Below are 21,385 nucleotides of genomic sequence, written 5' to 3' on the forward strand. Positions count from 1 at the left end.
AAGTATCCTTACAGGATGGCACTCCGAGCGGGAGAGCAAGGCAAGCTCTTCTCCCTCACACCTTGCTCTTGTCAGGGAGGAAAACCTTTGCTCTCAGTTCCATGCAGTCCCGACTCCCCGGCCTCCTGATGACTTTGTCTCAGGTCTGCAATTACAGAGTCTCTGAGTAGAGAATCATTTGAGATGAGAAAGGAGACCAGGAATTGCATCAGCTTTTGTTTGTCATATAGCATTGTTGATGCCAACACCCAGTCCCCAGAACCTGTGAGTTGGTATGCTCCATGGCAAACGGCACTTTGCAGGCCTGATTAAGGTTTCGGACATTAAGACAGAGGGATTATCCTGGCTTCTCCGGTAGGCTCACTCTAATCCCATGAGCCCTTAAAAGCAGAGAACTTTCTCTGGCTGGAGTCAGAGGCGTGGCAGGTGGAAAGACAGAGATTTGAAGCAGGAGAGGAACTTGACCCACCGTTGCTGGAAGGGCCACCGGGAAAGCAAGAAAAGGAACGTGGGCAGCCTCGAGGAGCAGACACCTGCCCCCCACTGTCAACCACGAGGGAACGGGGACCTCAGCCTGACGGCCACCAGAAGCTGAATCCAGGCCACAACCTGATGGGCTGGACGCAGATGCTTCCCCGGAGCCTCTAGGACAGAGCACAGCCCGGCCCAGCTGACACCTGGATTTCAGCCTTTTGAGACCTGCTGGAGGAGAGGCGCCTGCCTGACCCCGACCTGCTGGAAGAGCAGCAGCTTGCCAGCAACAAGCGATTGCTGCTGTAGCCGTTCAGTTCGTGCGAATTTGTTTGGGGAGCAGTAGCAAAAGAATACAGATGGCATTTCTCCCCCCCCACATCCAGGGTGGCCAAGGGGAGAGTAGAGGTGTGACCCATGGCCGCTGCGAGGAGGGACGCAGCTCACGTTCTCTTCAGAGTGGCCTCTGTCCGCTCTGTCTGCTCTGCAGCCCAGCATTTTTCAGGATGTGGTCTCTGCACCCTTCACTCAACCGCTTGGGATGATCGTGTGATGTGCTCACTTCTGGGCCCACCGCACACCTGCCAGTCCGACTCTCCGGGTGGGGCTGTGTGCAAGCCCCCAGCTCCCCAGACTCTGGGGCCGACTGCAGCCGAGCCCTGCAGCCTTGGTAGGCGAGGGCTCCACCCCAGCTGAGCTCTGAATCCCCCGGAGGCAGGGATGGAACTCTGAAATTCAGATTCATGGGCACAGGGTCCTGCCTTCCAACATGTGCCCACAGCAGACAGGCACGTGTCCCACTGCCCCTCTGAACTCTCCCCGCCGTGCCGGTGGACCCCTCAGCTTTCAGCCGCAAACCCTGCTTTCTCCCACTGCTGGGCCCGGCCTGGCAAGTGACTGACTTGGGAGTCGATCTCAGGTCAGAGTAGCTGGGTAGACGGCAGCGAGCAGGTTCTTGCGGTGGGCACATGGGGGGTCCTTCCCGCTGGGGTCCCCCAGGAGACAGCGTCAGACATGCCTTCGTGTTCTCCAGAGAAGGAGCCCGACTCCTCGCCCAGCTGCTCCCCTCGGTCGTTGCCTGAGGGTCGCCCCCCGAGGTGTCAGAAGCTGTAGGGGTCACCTGCACGGGAAGCGTGAAAGCCAAGGGCGTATGGGCGGGGCCACGGCAGCATTTGCGAGGGTCGTCATTAATCCCTCTACCACCTCCCTATGGACACAAAACAAATGTCTTTCCGGGTCAGTGAATACAGTTAACAATCATTTCAGGGCTGCAGAGAGTGGCCTCAGGAAGGCTGCAGTCCCACGCCGTTCAACATCTGACGGACTCAGTTTTCTCTCTGTGATGAAGAGATGCCCAATAATAGCTTTTTTGAGAGCCGTGTCTTACAGATTTCTGAAAGTTCCTCGTCAGTTCAAAAAGCAGCGTTCTCTGACCCGCACGCGCAGGTGAGGGTGCGCGTGCGCACATCCCGCCCTGCTTCCTCCGGCTCCCGAGGGAATCCTGGAGGAGAAGCAGTGCAGCGGCGAGCAGGGCGGCTCAGGCGGCTCATGCGCGTGGGAGCGGAAGCCTCTGCTCCGAGAGGAAGTGGCCGGCAGATCCTCTCGGGGCGCCTCGGCTCCAGGCCGAAGGGAGGCACGCCTATGACAAATGCAAGCAGATTTCCCAAAGCACAATGTCATGCATTTGTTTTGTTTTCTGGTGGGAGTAAAACTGACCCCATAAAACTAACAGTTTATCTTCAGGCCTTGGAAGACCTGTGACCCTAGGGGGACGATCAAAAGAGAGTGTTTGAGGGAAGTATAAACGCCTCTGGGGTCACGGGCTAGCAGGAGCCTTGTTTTTGGCCGTGGAATCAAGAGGCCTTTGACACGGTGTGGGGGTGGGGGAGGCGGAGCTGACATCTCACTGCGAAAACACATCCTGCATGTGCCCCACCTTGAACCTTCCTGTGCAAAATGCTGGTCCTCCCTCTGTCTTCCCGCCTTGCCTCTTTGCACCCCTCTGCACAGCTCAGAGGAGCCGGCTCCGCTTACAGCTCCAGAGGATGTGCCGATGAGCCCCCCAGAAGATCATCTACATGAGCTCTTGTTACCAATGGCGTCCAGCAGGCAGATCCTTCCTTCCTTCCATTACTCTTGAACTTCTGTGATGTCAAGCTCACCGGTAGTCTTGGGCATCCCGAGTCCAGCGTAGAAGTTGTCCTGCTGGCTCATTGATTCGCTGGATCCACAGACTATTACTGATTGAGCATCTACTGTGTGCTGACCTCTGGCAAGCTGGGGGCTCAGAGTGAAGCAGCGACAAACTCGGCATCGTGGTGGTGACTCTTCCGGTGATAAGACAAGAGGACAAACGGAATAAGCAAATAAGCAAAGAAGGGACTTTTGCAGAGTAGGAAGGGCCTTGCAGCAAGTAAACAGAGCGTTGGTGGCAGGAGTAACAGGAGGGGGACAGGTTTTATCTGAGGGGGGTGGTCGTTGGGGAAGGAGCCTTCCTGCGAGAAGCTGGGGGATTACACACTTGATGCCCTTCAGGTGCTGGGTGCGCTCAGCATATCTGAGGACTGAGAAGACCAGTAAGGCTGTAAGATTGTGGGCAAGGAGAATGACAAGAAATGAGACCAAACGGCGGGCAAAAGCCAGGTGATGGGAAGCCTTGAACTGCAGAGTGAAGAGGCTATGAAAACGGGAAGCCTTGACCTCCTATAGGACGCCTGCCCTCACCCTCTCTCTTGGCTGGTGCCTGGCCGGCTGGAGACCCAGGGGCCACGGAGCCTCACGATAGGAAAAGTCCTGATCACGACTTGGAGGAAAGCCTCCCCTCATAGACTGAGATAAGAATAAGAAGTAAACTTTCCCTGTGTGTATTAGGTTCCGATGGCTGCAGCAACAAACTACCCAAACTCAAGGGCCCCAGTTAACACAAATTTACTATGCTCCAGTTCTGGAGGTCAGAAGTCTGACTAGCACGGTGTGTGGTGGTCTGCATGCCTCCTAGAGGCTCTAGAGGAGAACATTTTTCCTTCTCTTGCCAGCTTCTAGAGGTGCCTGGATTGCTTGGCTCCTTCGTCCGTTTGCAAAGCCAGGAACGTAGCATCTTCAAATCTCTCTCATGTCTTTCATCATCAGATCTCTTTATTGACTCTAACCTTGCTGCCTCCCTCTTATAAGGACCCTCGGACCCACCCAGATAATCTAGGATAATCTCCCCATCTCAAGATCTTTAATTTAATCACATCTATACGATCCCTTTTGCCATGTAAAGTATCTTTACTCACACGTTCTGGAAATTAGGTCATGGTGATCTTTGAGGGGCCCTCATTCAGCCTGCCACCCTTTGCTAAGCCACTGTGGTTTAGGGATTATCTGTTACAGCAGCACACAGGGTTACTCTCACTATCGCCCAGGAGGGAAGGCTGACTACCAACATCAAACGTCTCCGTCTTCCAACTGTGCCATGCTCAGACCTGAACATCAAGGAAAAGTGAAATGGATTTCCTTGGAAGGACAGAGATTCCTCTTTGAGTGGAATGAGAATGCCCATTAGGAATTGCTCTGGAGAAAATTCCAGTTGCCAGCCTCAGATGTTAATGGTAAAAGGAAGACAGGACTAAAATTCAGGGGAACTGACCTTCTATTCCCACTCAGCTACCAAAAGGCTCAGAGCAATTTACTTTCCCTCAGAGAGCCTCATTTACCTCCTCTGTAAGATGAAGGGCTTCCCCAAGTTCAGAGTCAGAAAACATGGCACACAGACTTCCCCTGTACCCTTCTGTGCCTACAGCAGACATGACCAATCAATCACAGCAAAGCACTCCATCTCACTGAATTCAGTTCAGCTCACACACTTGCTCAGAGCGGCGCTCCAGGCAGCTGTATCGGCCCCCAAGGTGAGACCCAGCTGAACTCAGAGGCCTAGATGGCCTTGAAGCTCTATTTTATTTTCTGCTTTCTATGAAACCATGATTTTGAGAGGAACTAATCCTAGCAGGAAGGAGGTCAACCAAGTTGTGAAATAGCAGAAAGTTTCTCCCAACAGTTAGAGCGGCTCAGCCTCTAGACCCGCCTGAAGAAGGCCCCAGGCAACTTTACCTGGGTGACAGGCCCCGCAGCTCCGCAGCCCAGCTTCTCAATTTCATGTTTCAAATTTCCCTTCCTCTGGTTTCGGGTGGGGGAGGGCTATTCACTTTTCAACCATGGAATACAAATAATATTTCTCTTGGAGAATTTTCTCATTCCCATGGCCATTTTGCTGGGCTCCAGAAGTTCAAAGACATTGCAGGGTGTTGTTCAGCTGCATTTCTTAAACCCACAGAGCCCACTGCATATTCATTCACACCCACGTGCTCAAACTCGTATTCTCGCTGATTTCAAGCATTCCCTCCCCTCCCCCACAGACACTTTACCGCTTTATACATTTGTTTCTTCTTTTGGATGATACCAGTTAAACTGAATTCTGGGACATGGGATGGGCTTCTCTTCCCTGGCAGGACTGCTGATCTGTGTGAAAACTGGTCTTTTCTCTTTCATATCTCTGTGTGTGTCATTTAAACTTTTTTTTTTTTTTTGCCTAAGTTTTTCTGTATTTGCTATAATCATTAGAGTGTTTTATGAAGTGTTGATATTTGAATGTCCATGAATTGTCTGAATGTTATATTTTTTAAAAACAGTGTTTGACAATCATCAGATCCTACTTACATAATTTGGCATTTATGAAGTCTAATTACGTTGAATTACATGATAGTGGTTATTACAGACACAGGCTCAGGGGCAGGCTGTAAGTTGAGTGACCTTGGGTAAGTTACTTAACCTTCCTGAGCCTCAATTTCATCCAAAAATGAGGATATTAATAGTAGTTATTCGTGGCAAAATCTGCTAATTATTTCTCACTATGCTTCTCCCCTTCTCCCTTAGCAAGAAAAACCCTGATTATTACCTGGTCCTGTAACCAGCTGGAATAAAAACTATCTATTGCATCTTTTCTTACACCAAAGTCACATGACTGAGTTAGGCTAAAAGGGGCATGAACTGATATGTTTGTGCAACTTCTAGAAAGTGTCCTTATGGAGGGATGTGCCCTTCTTTGTTGATTCTTCCTCTTTGCTGGCTGGAATTTTATGTAATGGCTGGATCTCCAGCAGCCATCTTGGACCATGGGGGTTGGTGACCTGAGGAATGGAGGTCACACAAGGTAGAACAAGAGGGAAGGGGTGAGGGGTCCACCAATCCCCACCTTGCCTCGCTTACTTCTGAATTTTTGAATTTTCTTCAAACCACTGATAGTTTGGATTTTCTGTCACTTATATTGGACTTGATCTTAACAAATACGTTTACCTCAAAAGGTTGTTTGGGAAATTAAATAGGTTAAGAGATGGGTTAACAGCTTTAAAATGCATAGTACATGGTCCAGGACAAAGTTAGCCCTCAATATATGGTAGTTACTACCCTTATTATTCTTTTAAGCAAAAACAGGGTCACATATGAGTTGTTACATTTCTTACAAGAGAAACCCAAGCTGATCTGCATGTAGGATGTGAGTGTGTGATGCTCTGAATGTGCCGTGGCCCCCAACCCATTCGGACCTTGACCCCATATCCTATACTCCATGATCCTGCTAGGGTCGCCAGATAAAATGCAGAGCTCCCAGTTAGATTTGAACTTCAGATCAACAACAGATAACGTCCCAAATGTCACATGGGACATATTTATACTAAAACATTATTCGCTGTTGATCTGAAATTCACATTTAAATGGAATCCTGAATTTTTATTTACTAAATCTGGCAACCCTAGAGCCCACTCCTCTCTCAGTAGCCAGAGTAGGGACTGTTACAGATCGGGGTGCTGAGGAACAGACCCTGAAACAGCATTCATGTGCAGGAAGTTCGCTGGGGGAGCTTTGGGGATGGACGCTTGTGTGGGAGAAGTGCGGTTGTGATGCGGTCACAACAAAGGCCCCACTGACGCCCCGGGGAGCTCTGGAGTTGGGATGCCCTATAGAATGGTCATAGACATGGACAATGGGTCTGGACTTTCATTCTTTCTCTTCGGCCAGTCATTGGAAGCAGGCGACCCAAGAAGGGGCCTGACCTTGGGGGTCTGCGGCTGTCAGAGGCTGAAGGCAGTTCCTGGATTGGGACTCAGCTAAGAATAGTCAGCAACCAATACCCCCAACAGCCCTAATGGGAGGCTCTAAGTGGCACATCCTGGCATCCACTACAGGCCTAGACAGTTATCTCAACAGGAGCTGTCGGTGGCAGGACAGCTACGCCCTCCAGGGACACGCAGTGCTGTTGATGATGGCCAAAAAACCAGGTCATTTCAGGCAGTTCAAACAAGGAACCTTCAAAAGAGGAGTCGTGGCTGACTCACAATGGTGACCCCTTAGGGTAAGGACACAACAAGCCCATTTCTATGTGGGAACCAGTATAACTAGGACCCTAGAGTTATCTGGAATCCCGAATAAGCTTCTTACTCTGTGATACTGGGCTCTTAAGACTGTTCTCTTCTCACTCCGTGAGTACCCAGAAAACAGACGCCTATCATCTGGGGTGACCTCTGTACCCTAAAAGGAATCAGCCATGTAGCCCTAATAACAGCTGGGCCCCCCCATGGCCCAGTCTCAGAACAGAGTCTCTTACAAAGAAGCACAGTCCAGGGACCAGAAGTTATTAAAAAGGAATTGACATTCATCGGCATCTCAGAAAGTACCTCCATGAGGGTCCAGTTCACAGCCCTCAGCCTCATTTCTCAAATTCTCGTTTCTCCCCTGCCGACCTGCCGGCCCCCCAGTCAGCTCCTCCGGAGCCTCTCACCGCCCCGCTTCTAAACACGCCAAGCTCATACATCCCCCCCCACCTTCCTCTTCGGTGGCTCTTCATTATATAAATTGATGGCTTTTCTAGGTAGATTAGAGCCACTTTTGTCCCACCTTTTGATCTTGTCTCTAACTCCATTCTTCAATTTTTCATTCTCAAACATCTGGCAAATATATCATTTTGAATTAATTTGGGGAGGTCAGGGTGCAGCTGGGGCAGAAACATTTCCAAATCAATAAATCTTACTCTCATCACAGTGACGATTCAAAAAAAATATTCATTTCTTGAGCAAATACTATGTGTCAGGCACTGACCTAAGTATTTTCCATTTAGTCCTCTTGCCAAATCCCTGATTTGTAGAGAACAACTGTATCGTACCCAGGTGTGCCAAACGCTAAAGTCCGCCCCACCCTGTGCACCTATAAGAAACACACAAAACCCCTGGGATTATGAATTTGCAGGTGATTCTCCTGCCCTGCCTGTTAAGCCTTTAAGAATCCCATCTTTCTTTCTCTTTGGCTACACCTCACCATGGAACCCCAAACAAACAAACAACACAGCGCAACAAAAAAAAAAACCCTCCCCCGAATCCTGACCATATTCTGGCATCCCTTTGTTTTTTAAATTTTTATTTATTTATTTATTTATGGCTGCGTTGGGTCTCTGTTGCCGCTCGCGGGCTTTCTCTAGTGGCGGCGAGCGGGGGCTACTCTTCGTAGCGGTGCGCGGGCTTCTCATTGCGGTGGCTTTCTCAGGCTCAGTAGTTATGGCGCATGGGCTTAGTTGCTCCGCAGCATGTGGGATCTTCCCGGACCAGGGCTCGAACCCGTGTCCCCTGCATTGGTAGGTGGATCCTTAACCACTGCACCACCAGGGAACTCCTCTGGCGTTCCTTTGAAAGTGGAAGCTGTTGCTGTTTTAAGGTAGCTTTTAGTACAGCTCTGATACACAAGAGACAATCATTTCAGAAGCAGGTTCTGAGAGAATCGTTTTCCTATTGGGTAGATGTATGGGATGGTCTGGGGATAAATATTTTAGCTCTTTGTCATGGTCACTGTTTTTGTCTCCTGCTTATCAGGAGACATTCTTTAAAGGCTGAAATTACAGGCACTTTTGCTGGAAAGCAGTATTCCTTGGCAGGTGACAGGCACCAGAATAATCTCTGAATCTCGGAAAAAGCAGTTCTTTTCTTAGGAATGTTTCCAGTTCCGCACTGAGAGGGCCTCTAGGGATGATGTAGCCTCTTGTTTCTTATTCTGAGGCGGGTAGGGTCCTGTGAGGTAAGCAGATACTGACCTGCAGAGACGACGACCAGCAACCCACCTGCCCCCATCTCCAACACTGCAGTGTGCGGGGGCTTCCAGAAGTGCAGGCTTGACCTCGACAGGAGCACCCAGGGTGGACGGGGAGCCCCTTGACCGATGGAGAGCAAATTCCTGCCTTCCTCGGAAAAGGAGCCCAGCACTTCCTTCTGGGCTATGACTCAGGGTGGGGCTCGTCCAGGATGGTTAAGAGGTGTGCGTGAGTTTCTATGAGAATGTCAATTTCATTCATTTTGAATATATACACATGTCTCTAACAAAAGCCCATTTGGGATTCCCAGGATGCCCGCCTCCAGGTACCACCCAGCAATTGCAGGGTCTGGCCCACCTTTGGGCTTCAGCTGCAGAGGATGTCAGGCACTGCAGTCTGACTGTCAGTTCCTCCTCCTCCCAGCCCCTCCCTTCTCAGCCTCCCCATTCCTGCCCTGTCACCCCCCAACTCACAGCTCCAAATTCTTCTCCCTAAGTTCTGCAGGGCTCTCCCCAGCTCGGGTCCCTATAATCTCTCACCCGAAGCCCCAAAGGCACTCAGAACCGAAAGCACTCCATTTAACAGGAGTCCCCTCTCAGAAGCCGCTGGAATTATAAAGACTTCCCCTGAGGCAGCAAGTCGAGCCTCCCACAGAGCAGGTGCTTAGCGACCACCCGCTGCTCCGCGGGCTGCCCTGCGTCTGCCCCCTTTTGTTTAGTTCCCAACCAAATTGCCCTCCCAGTTCCCCATAACTCAGGGTGAAAGACGTGTATGTGTGTGGGAACCTCTCGCCCCCAGGCGGTGATGGAGCCCAGCTGGACCGAAGGCACGGACCGCGGGCTGCTGGGACACCTTTCCACCAGCATCCTCCATCCTGACAGCTGTGCCTCGCTGCATCCTCAGGCCCCTCCTCCAGGCCAGACCACATCTACACCGTGACTGCAGGTGCTGGGGGTTCAGGGAAGCCAAGCAGGGAGCGGGCAGTGTTAAGGGCAGAGGTCGGGGAGGTTCCGCCTGAAGAGAGCCCCAATTTACACTCAGCAAAGGGAGGAGGCCTGGGAGGGAGCCGTCAACCCAGAAGACTTGGAATTTAACCTTCAGGGCTGCCAGCGCCTGCCTTTCCCCTTCCCATGTGGGACGATCCCTTCCCAGGCAGGGATGAGCATTCAGCTTCCTGGAGCCCCGGGGTCAGGCAGGGTGGGATTCCTGTCTGGGAGTGAAGGGGTCAGAAACGCCAAACTCTCCTTGCCAGGAGCAAGCAGCTCAGTAAATGCTAGAATCAACTTGTGCCCCTCCGCTCTTCCTTGGCTTTCAGCAGGCCCAGCGAAGCACACATGGCAAAGAAAGCTCTGGAAATAACAGGACCGGCACACAAATGTAGTATAAAAAATACCATTCAGTGTCGTGGGGCTCAGAATAGATCCAAATTGAAAATACCAGAGACGTCCAGCAAGAGGGGACGTTAAAAAAGAAGCACAGTCACGAAATGGAATACTAGCCAGTCCTTGGAAACCCGTGATGTGTTTGGTCAAACAATATGGCATTCCTGTTTTTGTGGATCAGAACGGCTGAATGCTGGTGACGTCATGCAGTTCAAAAGTAGATCTGTATTTATATAGAGGTCAACCTTAATAGAGTGAAAATGCAGGTTATTAAACAATAAGCAAAGTAGCATCAACGAGGGCTCTTGACTCCCCATCTAACATACACCTCGGCCACCCATCTCCAAGTCTCCTGTGCCAGTCTGGTCCCGGCCACCATCCTTTCTCTCCTGGATGACCCAGCAGTCTCCCCTCCCTCCCCTCCTCTCCCTGCCCCCAGCCTTGCCAGATGGACTTTTAAAGATGCACAGGTGCTCCGATCGAGGCCCTGCGCAAACCCCCCGAGGGCTCACCTTTGCCCTGAGATAGTGTCCGTGGCACAGCCTGAGGATGTCCGCAATCTGGCGGCCCCGTCCCCAGCTGCTTGTCCTTCCCCGAGGATGTTGTGTTCTGTTTTGCCTCCAGGATTTTCCACACGCTGCCCCTGTGCAAGGAGTACAGACCAGATCAGGTAGTGATCATTTGTTGAGCATTTACCTTGTGCCAAGCATAATTCTAAGCACTTTACGTTTATCGTCTCGTCAAATCCCCAGAACGTCTCCATCATCTCTGTTGCCTGTCTCAGAAAACAGAGGATCAGAGCGGCTCCTGAGTGCAGCTGATGGGGACCCAGGCAGCCTGGCTCCAGCACCTGTGCTCCCAGCCATGGCATCACCCCACCTTAGAGCCCACCCGTGATTCTCTACAGCTACATCTCCAGCTCCGAGACAGAAGCCAAGTGAACTGCAGCACTGCACCTTGGAAAGCGTTCTCATCAGCACCTCCTCGCAGTGGGAGGGGTGTGAGGGCCTTGGCCAGGGTTGGGGTGGCGGGGGGGGGGGGGGGCGGCGGCAGGGGCGGTTTGGGTCTGAGTCCGGCTCTGCTACTTCCTGGCTGAGGACCTGGAGCCAGCGACCTATCCTCTCGGCCTCAGTGTTCCCTTCTGTGAAATGGGAGTTAAAGGCAGTACCTCATTGCTAAGGCTGAGGTGGGGAGAAACTGAGCTGGTGCAGCTAGAATACTTAATGCCTGGCACACAGTGTCATGTCTCAGCAAATCGTAGCTGTTTTTGTTGTTTCTGTTGTTATTATTATCACTATCATTACGCGGGCATGGAAGATGAGATGGGGGTCAGCTGAGAGCTGTTTTCAGGAGCTGCCTTGGGCCCCCTAAGTGGGAGCTGCCCTTTTCTGAAGACTTTTTCTAGGTCGGGGTGGGTGGGGGGAGGACAGAGCCCTTTTGCAGGAGCAGAGCAGCCTTGACCCCCAAAGCCCTGCCCCCATCTGCAGCCTCGTCTAAGCAAGTCCTCCACACTTAGTCACGTACTTACAGGCTTCTAGAACCCGGGTCGGGGCTGTGCCTTACTGGACCGCACCTCCTCATCTACGAGAGGGGCACGGGGTGGTGACAATGAGCTGAGAGGACGCGGGTGACGTTCCAGCGCATGTCCTGGAACGGTGGGCGGGTGGGCAGTGGGTTGGTGGGCGCTGTTTGTGTCATGAGATCGAGCCCCCCCCCCTCTAGCTGGGTGGCCCTGGGCACGGCCCTGCCTTCATTTGGCCGCTCTCCTTGTTGATAGAGGGGCTAAGTCCTCTTTTCCAGGCTGTCTTCGGAGCCTCTCAGCATCAGGATGGAGCGAGGACACAGCTCTCTCATCGCGGGGCTGGGCGCGCGCTTCTTCCAGGTTCCCGAGGTGGAAGCCCCAAGGACAATTAGATGTAATATTTACTGAGCGCGTCTACGTGCCTCTTCTTCCGCTTCACAGTGACCCGGGCAGTGAGTGGTCTTAACCCCTTCCTGCCGATGACCCCAGTGCGCACAGAGCGGGCGAGTGGCAGGTGGGGAAGCCAGGTGACCTAGAGCTGCCCCCTGAACAGCCGCAGTGTATGCACCCGCGGGAGCGGCTCCAAGACACCCAGCCCCGCCGAGGCCTCCGCAGGACCCCCAGATGCTGGCTGACCTCACACGGGCTCCCCAGCTCTCGGCATTTCCACTCCCACTTCCAGAAGACCTGCAGTCTCTTTCCCAAACTGCCGCCCCACAGCTGCGCCCCGCCCCCTGCTCTGTAGGGAGTGGGAGGGGCATGAGATCACGGGGAAGGGCTGGCCCCGCGAGCGACCAGAGGCCTCGCCCCAAAGCAGCTCTGGGGACCCGGCCAGGCCTTTGTCAGCCTCACACACTCGTTAAGCTGGGTTGAACCAAAGGTCAGAATTTACTGCACATCCAGAAGGATCCTCGCTGGCCAGGCCAACCCAGACAGCAGCTCCGTGAAAGGGCAAAAGGGCTCTCCTGGCGGTTGCCACGGAAGCTCTTACAACTTGGTGGCTGAGAAAGTAAGCGCCAAGCCCAGGGATGCTCTGGCCACCGGTGAGTCAGCGCGCGCTGGCACCAGCGGCCAGAAGCCTCAGGCGCCGGGACTGCACGAGCCCGGCAGGGCCCCTGTGGGCCTTTCCTCAGCTGCACGAAGGCAGCTTTGCCCAGCAGAGAGATGAGGGGATGCAGCAGAGGCAGGGGCGGGGAGACCTCGCCAGAGGGAGGATCTCTCACTGCAGCTGGACCTGGAACATGAGTGACGTTGGAGGTTCTCCTGCACCCAGGGGCGCTGAGAGAAATAGAAACCCCTGCGCGGGTTCTCGCATCCCTCCTCCTTGCGGTAGATTTTTTAAGCGGCCACATTCCCCGTCACTCCCTGCAGCCTCGCTGCTTGCACTGTGACTGGGTGGTACCTCCCGCTAACAGGTGAGGTCTGTCCCACCTCCTGGAATCTGGGCTGGCCTGTGACTTGCTTTGGACGGGTCTGCATGCGGTTCAAGCCCTAGGCCATGAGAGGCCTTGCACACTTCCACTCCGGCTCTTGGGCCCCTGCCTCTGCTGGTAAACAAGCCCAAGCTGGAGGATGAGAGACGCGGGGCCCCGGCACCCCGCTTACCCGAGCCACCCATCCAGGGAAAGGGTGGGGGGCTTGAGTCTGGGTGACACAGTCAGAGCCCCTGGGTCAAGCTACGTCTATATCAGTAGACTCCCCTGCACCTCGATTCGCCAGGGAAACATCTCCCTTTTCCTTCCTAACCCAGCGTGAGCAGGGTTTTTTGTCATTGGCCCAGAGAGGCCAAGATACTTGCATGAGGTCACATAGCAAGTTGTGCCAGAGTCAGGGCTGGACCTGAGGATGCAGAATGCCCGTTCAGGACTCCTTTCTCTTCCCTGTGGTGAGGAGGGTCAATTGGCCTCCTTCCCACCCCCAAGCACTCTTTACGTGAATGCCCATGAACCTGAGAAGCAAAAGGAGACAGAAGTCAGGGTTTCAAAGTAATTAGGCGGGATTCGCATGAGGCTGTGCCGAGAGGTCTGGCCCAGGTGGGCCTTGGAGTCCCACCCAAGGGGATTCTGGTTCTGAGAGCCACTGACTGGGGCTGGAGATGTAAATAACAATAGACTGTGGTTGCATCCTGGATCTGTCTCTTATTTGTCATGGTGCTTTACGCTCTCTAAACCTCCTTTCCTCTTTTGTAAACTGATCATAACAATAACACCAGAGTCATTCACTGAGTCATTCGACTAACGTGTATTGAGCAGCTACTATATGCCAGTCCTGTGCTGAGCAGTGGGATTCAGCGTGTGCAAGAGGGCAGAACCCCTGCCCTGTCCTTACAGCCCGGCGGCCTCTCAGGGTTGATGTAGGATTAAATGAGGAAGACACACAGCAGAGGGAGTTTTTGCGGGGGTGGAACTCTGCATCTTAATTGTGGGAGTGGTTACATGGCTGTAGGTGTTTGTCAGAACTCACAGAACCACATTTACTAAACGTAAATTCTAACTTAGTAAATAAATGATATGCAATTTCATAAAAAAAAATAGAGAACATCTTTTCTTCCCACTATAATAGTTAGGCTTATTTTGCAAGTAAAGGAGAAAAGCTTTACATACAATGAAAGATGGATTCATTAAAACAAAAAGTTCGTTTAGAAATGAGGATAGAGCAGGTGTCCAATGCTCTGCCCGCGGTGGTCCAGGCTGGGACAGAGCCCCGTGGTGGGACCCGGCACAGTCGCCTGCGCGAGCCAGTGTTACCAGCGTCGCCGCTGGGCTTTTCAGCTGTTTTGGATTATCTGTGTCCTGACTCCCTTCCCTGAGCTGAGATCACGGAGGAGTGACCACAGCTTGGAGCCCATGCCCGCAAGCTTCAAAACGCACAGCTGACAAATGGAGCAGCACCCAAATCATTAACAGAGCGGGGTCAGCAGGGTCTGGGGCTCTTGACACATGCAGGCTGGAGGTGGGGAAAACGGCCAGCTCCCCATGCTTGCCTGTGACACTCACACCCTCTTCCAAAGCCCAGTGTCCAGGACGTGTCCCAGGGCAGGAGCCCCAGGAGGACAGGGACTCTGGCTGTGTCCACCGTCTATTGTAATTGTCCCTCTGCTGGCCCAAATCCTACGAGGAGGCCAGGCGTGGTGTGAGTCAAAGCGTGGAGCTCACACTCTGGAGGGGGTGGAGAGAGAATTAAAACTGAAACCTGTGATCTGAAGCCGGTGAGTAGAGAAGAGAGATGGGGGCGCCAGGGAGGCCTCTCCAGGGAGATGAGATTCTCAAGCACAAACTAGAAGAAAGGGAGTCAGTCAGGTGGATATTTGGGAAAACAAAAGCCCAGGTGGAGAGAGCAGCTGTGCAAAGGCCCTGGGGCAGGAATGTGCTGGCAGTGTTCCAGGCACAGGATGGCTGGGTGGAGCAGAGAGCCGGGATATGGGTCAGAGATACAGCAGGAAAGCCAGGTCATGAGGACATTGGCCCCAGAGTAGGACGTTGAAGTTTATTCAGAGCAAGATGGGGACCAAGCCTTGAGGTGTGAGAGTGCCGTGCCGAGGCAGGGCCCCTCACCCCAGCAGGCTGCATTCAGAGAGCAGAAGGCGCAGGGCAGCGTGTATTAAACGGCCGTGAACACCAGGCCAGGGATTGTTTCTAAACAAAGGCTTTTAGCCCCGTGTCAGAGTTACCCATCCCTCCTTCCCATCTGCAAAGTTTTCCACCTTGGGAAACAACACCGGGGCTGTATCTTGAGGATGGCTTTCCTTTTTTTCTAACAACATAAAAAGCTGACAGGTGAGAAGAGGCCTTTCCTCTCTGCGAGGACCCACATATGTCCGTGCATATCTTTGAAGGGATCACCTGCCATGAAACGTGAGACCAGGGACAGGGCCCCAAATCAAATGGATGTTTCAGAGTGTCGGCGTGATATGCGTCCATATTTGCCAACACGTTAAAAAAAAATGATGTTTTGTATAATCCAGGATTTACACGGTGCAATCTTGGCGGTGTCACCTTTCTCCCCTTTCCTATCTCAGCAATCATCTTAAATTCTACTCAAAACAAAGAACTCCCTGTTGGCAGTTAATCCTCAAAGGGAGAGCTTTGTTCGAGACTAAAAACCCTCTTTCAACTACGTTGGCAAGGAGCTGGCATTCCTTGTGCCAAGTCGGCCTGGTATGTCCAGCTCTGACTGCGAGCCTGTATTTGAGAGCTTAAGTTTTTTTTATTTTTTCACCCCTTGCGAGGAGAGCCCCAAGTCACATGACACATTTGTCCAGCAGGTATTGAAGGGGGTAACAGGGGATTTAGGACAGTGGCAGGAAGAAAAGCAGGGGAGGGTGGAGGCGTCTTGGGACGTGCTGGGCGAAGGGACCCCGAGGACAGTGGGAGAAGCTGGGGCTTCATTGAGCTTCCTCCCAGCCCGGTGGATACGTGAAAGGATCCGCTTTTGTATCAGCTTTCAGCGCTGCGTAACAAATGGCCACAAACAGTGGCTTGAGACAGCACCATCTATTGGCTCTCTTTTCCGTGGGACAGGAGCTCACAGTGTGACCGGGTTCCCCACTCAAGGACCCCCAGGCTGAAATCGAGGTGTCGGCTGGCCGGTCCTCTCCTCAGAAGCTCTAACGTCTGTTCCCAGCACGCGAGGTTGTAGCAAGCTCTGTCCCTTGCGGTGGAAGGATGCACATCCTGTGTCCTGGCTGGCTGTCAGCCCCATTCCTTGTGACGTGGCCCCTTCCACTTTCAAAGCCAGCAACAGAGACTCTCCCACACGTTAAACCTCTTGTACGCGTTGTCCAGGAAAGGCCTCATCTCCTTCCAGGGCTCACCTGGCTGGGTCAGGTACACTGAGGACCAGCTCCTTTCTCAAGGTCAGCTGTGCCCCGTAACACAACTGTCTACAGGCCCCGCTCCAGATGCAGAGAATTATGCTGAGGGGTCATCACAGAGTTCCACCTGCTGAATCTTTCTTCATGGCCCTTAGTGGACTTTCAGAGCCACTTGCCGATGCCGGGCCTCGGAAGCACCGGCTGTGGGCCTGAGGAAGCCCCAGACTCTCCAACAAGGCAGGGAGCTGGGGGCTGAGGCCTGGGTATGAACACGGACTGGGTACGGACTAGGGTATGAATCTTAGCTCTCGCTCATGTGACCCTGTCAGTCAAGGTGGGTTGGGTTATGCTGTGGTAACAAACAGTCCCAGCTTCTCAATAGCTTAAAACGACACAGATGTACTGGACTTCTCATCCATAGCACATGCCCATTGCAGGATGGCGGGGGGATGGTGCCCACCGTGGTCACCCAGGGACCCAGGCAGACAGAGCAGCCACCCTCTCAGATATGACCAGCAGCCAGACCAGAGGCAAAAAAGAAGGCGGTCAAAGCAAATCGCATGGCCACACCCAACTCCAAGAAGGCAGGGAAGTGCCCTCAGAAGGAGAGAGCTGGGGTGTCTTTGAACAGCCCTCGTGATATGGGTGGGTGCTCTTTGATGAGCTCCTCCCCTGGCTGAGCCTCAGTTTTCCCATCTGTAAAATGGACACAAGAGTGCCGTCTACAGAGGTGGGGATAAACAGGAACTGAGGGCTTGACAGAGCGAGGCCCCTGCATGAGCTCATCTGCTCCTACAACACTGATCCCTTGGGATGGTGGTAGGATCATTTCCACTTTACAGAGGAGGAAACTAAGGCCCAGAGAAATGAAGGTCGTACACAGGCAAGCAGTGGGATTTGAATCCAGGTCGACCTGACCTCAGAGCCGGGTCACCTAGCACTCTCTCTCTACTCCCCCAGGAGCCTCTCGTTTGGCTTTCAGCCCCAGGCTCCTGGCTCCTTAGATCGGCACAGTGCTCAAGGCATGATTTCTTTCTGGCCCCTCTGTGCAGGGATCTGGTCAACCACCACGTCTGACCTGAACAGAACTGTGATCGGCTTGGCTTTTTGTTCTAAATCGCTGGCTCCTAAGGGACTGGCTTCATAACACGCACACTGCCAGGTTCATATGGCTGGCACTGACCCGGAAATCCTCTGGGTCGGGGCTGTTTCCATCAGGAAGGGAGAGTGTGTCTATCCGGTGTTGATGGCAGGTCCCTTAAACTATGGTCAATCCTTCAAAAGCACCATGGGAATCTCACACAGTCCGCAATGACATTTACCACGATTTAAAACATTAAGTTGCACCTGAGACTCGGGTGGGGGGAGGGAAAATGGGGAGTGACTGCTAGTGGGTGTAGGGATTATTCTGGGGGTGATGAAAGTTCTGGAACTGGGTAGTGGTGAGAGTTGCACAGCCTTGTCAACATGCTAAAAACCGCTGAATTGTACACTTTAAAATGATACATGTTATGGCGTGTGAATTATGTCTCAATTAAGAAATGTCATCTTGCCTGGTGTTACAGCCCTCTTTTGCCTCCTTTACAGTTGGTGGAGTCAGATATCTACTCTTTTTATGTGCCAGTGTTCATTTCCCTGTTTTTTTCTTGTGAAAGTGCCCCATTTTTCCTCTGAGAAATTGCCCCGGGGAGCTTGTCCCCAAACCCCTTAACACCCTCCTCCCCAGGTCAGGTGTGGGCAGGTGTCCCAGGCCTCACCGGGCCTTGCTCCTTGTTTCTCTTCTTACGGGCATGGGCTCGGGGGAGGCCACGTGACTGTTTTCACACCTTCAATTTATTTAGGACTCATTTCATCATAATTTTATGATCGCTCAGAAACTAACTTTCAGAGTCAAAAGAATTGTCCAAAATCCAGGGTATCAACTCAAAGATAGAATGGTAAGAACAAAGTAAACTGCTCCAAAAAATACCCTGTTAACAAATTCAATAAACAAAACCAACGAGTAGTCCTAGGGGACCCAGAGAAAGAGCCAAAGGAATCCTTAAATAGGAAAACGTGTTTTGTTCTACACGTCTCTGAACAGATGGTTTTCACATGGTAAGAAGATTGAAGGAAACCCAGGGAACTCTAGGTAGATGAAGCGAACACTTGTTGCATTTCTCTGCTTTGGGGTGTAGGAGCAGCACCATTTGAAAGCTTTAAAACCCCAATACTCCTTAGCTCTGGTCCCTGGCTGGCAAATGTCCCCGAAGAATTATACGCAACGTGCATAATTCCCTGCTGAGCAGACGCGTGGAGCTCAACAGAATCTGGGGTGTGGCAGTTCAGGGCTGGGGGTCATAATAAAAATTTTAAATACATTTCCGTGATTTTCACCAAGCAGTGGTTACCATAACTTTATTGAGGTGAAATTCACATAACGTAAAATTAACCATTTTAAAAGGAACAATCCGGTGGTATTTGTGTATTCGTGGTGTCGTGCAAACAACCACCTCTGTCTAGTGCCAAAACCTTTTCATCACCTCCAAAGGAAACCCCGCACCCATTAAACAGTTACGCCCTGTTCTCCCCTCCCTCCAGCCCCTGGAAACCCCCAGTCTGCCTTCTGTCTCTACGGATTTACTTATTCTGGACTATCTCACACAAATGGGATCCTACAATATGTGGCCTTTTGTGTCTGGCATCTTTCCTTTAACAGAAGGCTTTCAAGGGTCGTCCATGTTGTAGCCTGTGTCAGCGCGTCATTCCTTTTCATGACTGAGTAATATTCCGCATATGTGTTTATATACCACACTTTTTTATCCATTCATCAGTTGGTGGACATTTGTCTGTTTCTACCTTTCGGCTATTGTGAATGGTGCTGCTATGAACAGGCAGGTACATTTATTTGTTTGAATACGTGTTTTCAATTCTTTGGGGTATATACTCTGCAGTGGTATTGCTGGATCACCTGGTAATTCTTTGTTTAACTTTTTGAGGAACCACAAGACTTTTTCCACAGCAGATGCACCATTTCATATTCCTACCAGCAATGTACAAAGGGTCTAATTTCTCTACATCCTCACCAACACTTGTTATTTTCCATATTTAAAAATTATAGCTTTACTAGTGGGTGTGAGTTTGTGGTTCGGATTTGCATTTCCCTAACGACTAGTGACGTTGAGCACCTTTTCAGGTGCCCGTTGACCATTGGTACATCTTCTTTGGAGAAATGTCAAGTCCTTTGCGCATTTTTAAATTGGGCTGTTGGTCTTTTGGTTGTTGAGTTGTGCAAGTTCTTTACGTGTTTTGGATATGAGTTCTTTATTCGTTGGTTAGCTTTTAAAGTTGGTTAACCAATGTTAACATTTAGAACTGATTAGGGAAAACACAAATGCCTGCTCCTGTGGTTGGATGGTCATCCAGGTGGGATGTAAAAATGAAGGTTCAAGTCACTCCAGGCTGCACGGCAGGACACCTATTAGAGCCAGGATGTGGCTCACACCTCTTTGCCTTTTTTTTTTTTTATAAAAATTTAGATACTGGGGCTTCCCTGGTGGCGCAGTCGTTGAGAATCTGCCTGCTAATGCAGGGGACACGGGTTCGAGCCCTGGTCTGGGAGGATCCCACATGCCGCGGAGCAACTGGGCCCGTGAGCCACAACTACTGAGCCTGCACGTCTGGAGCCTGTGCTCCGCAACAAGAGAGGCCGCGACAGGGAGAGGCCCGCGCACCGCGATGAAGAGTAGCCCCCGCTTGCCACAGCTAGAGAAAGCCCTCGCACAGAAACGAAGACCCAACACAGCATAAATAAATTAATAAAACTCCTATCCCAACATCTTCTAAAAAAAAAAAAAAAAAAAACTTTAGATACTAATGTTATCTAAACACATGTTATCCGTGTTCCCAACATCCAGCTTTGTTGTAAAAAGTACTCAATCATTACAGAAGCCGTGGAAGCTCCATTTCCCCTTCTTAATCCCATGACCATGGCTCCTTTAGGAATTATTATTTAAAGCTGCTTTCCTGAGGGATTTGAGACTGCTCATAAGAGAAAACACAGGTACAATTAAATGCCGACTTGAATCTCTTAGACTTCAGGGGGGTTCGGAGCAGGTGATAAACTGCTGAGCTCCCCGTTCTTTTCCTGGATTCTTAAGGGTCACCTAAATTCTGTCTCCATCAAGGCACCATATCCCCTGTCCTGTGTTGGCAGACAGTGGGAGTGGTCAGGACATTACCTCCACATGACAGGAAGGAAATGGTCACAGCTCAGTGTAGCCTATTTGTGGGCGGGCAACTCGGTCAGTCATGCAGGGCCCCCTGCTCACAAGGTCTCCATGCTCGGTTTAAAATTTCCTGTCGCCACCTTGAAATTCTTATTAAATAAGTACGTACTCAATCCTGTCCATTTACAGTTGCCAGATATAACAAATAATAATACAGGACTCCCAGTTACATCAGATTTCCAGATAAACAATGAATACCTGTTTAGTATATCCCATGCAGTATGTGGGACATCCTTATCCTAAAGAAGTATCTGTCATTTAATTGAAATTCAGATGTAACTGCATCCTGTATTTTATCTGCCAGCCCTGTGTCCATCCCCTCCATGTGGCAGGAAGGAGCATAGCAGCTGGAGCTGGATCTCTTCTTTCACTTAACATAATGTTTTCAAGGTTCATCCATGTTGTAGGATGAACAGCGAAGAAAAGGAGAGAGACCAAGATTTGCCTCTTCTGTAAAATTGGTTCTAAGGAAAAAATAGGTGCCCATAATTTGCACGTGGAAAGGACCGGGTGCCCATTTTTCGCGAGGACGTGTTTCTGACCCCGGCCTGAGGGCGGGCGCTGCAGGCTGAAGATGAGGCGTACCTCTGGGCCTCTGGCCTTGCCCTCTCTGAGACTTTGGGGCTTCCTCCAGCCATTCCTTTGTTAGAGAAGCCGGGGTTGCGAGAGGCAGAGGAGGTGGGGGAAGATAACTGAGAGAGAAAACGCACTTATATGGAGCGTCCCCGTGGCAGGCTCTGAGTCGAGGGACTGGGGTCCAAAGATGCAAGCGAAATGGTACAGCCGGCGTGCTTCCCAAGCTGCGATGGGCACGCGAAC

The sequence above is a fragment of the Aethalodelphis obliquidens genome, unplaced genomic scaffold, assembly GCF_003676395.1.
Source record: "Aethalodelphis obliquidens isolate GAN/ISIS:26980383/991018 unplaced genomic scaffold, ASM367639v1 scaffold57, whole genome shotgun sequence".
NCBI lineage: Eukaryota > Metazoa > Chordata > Mammalia > Artiodactyla > Delphinidae > Aethalodelphis > Aethalodelphis obliquidens.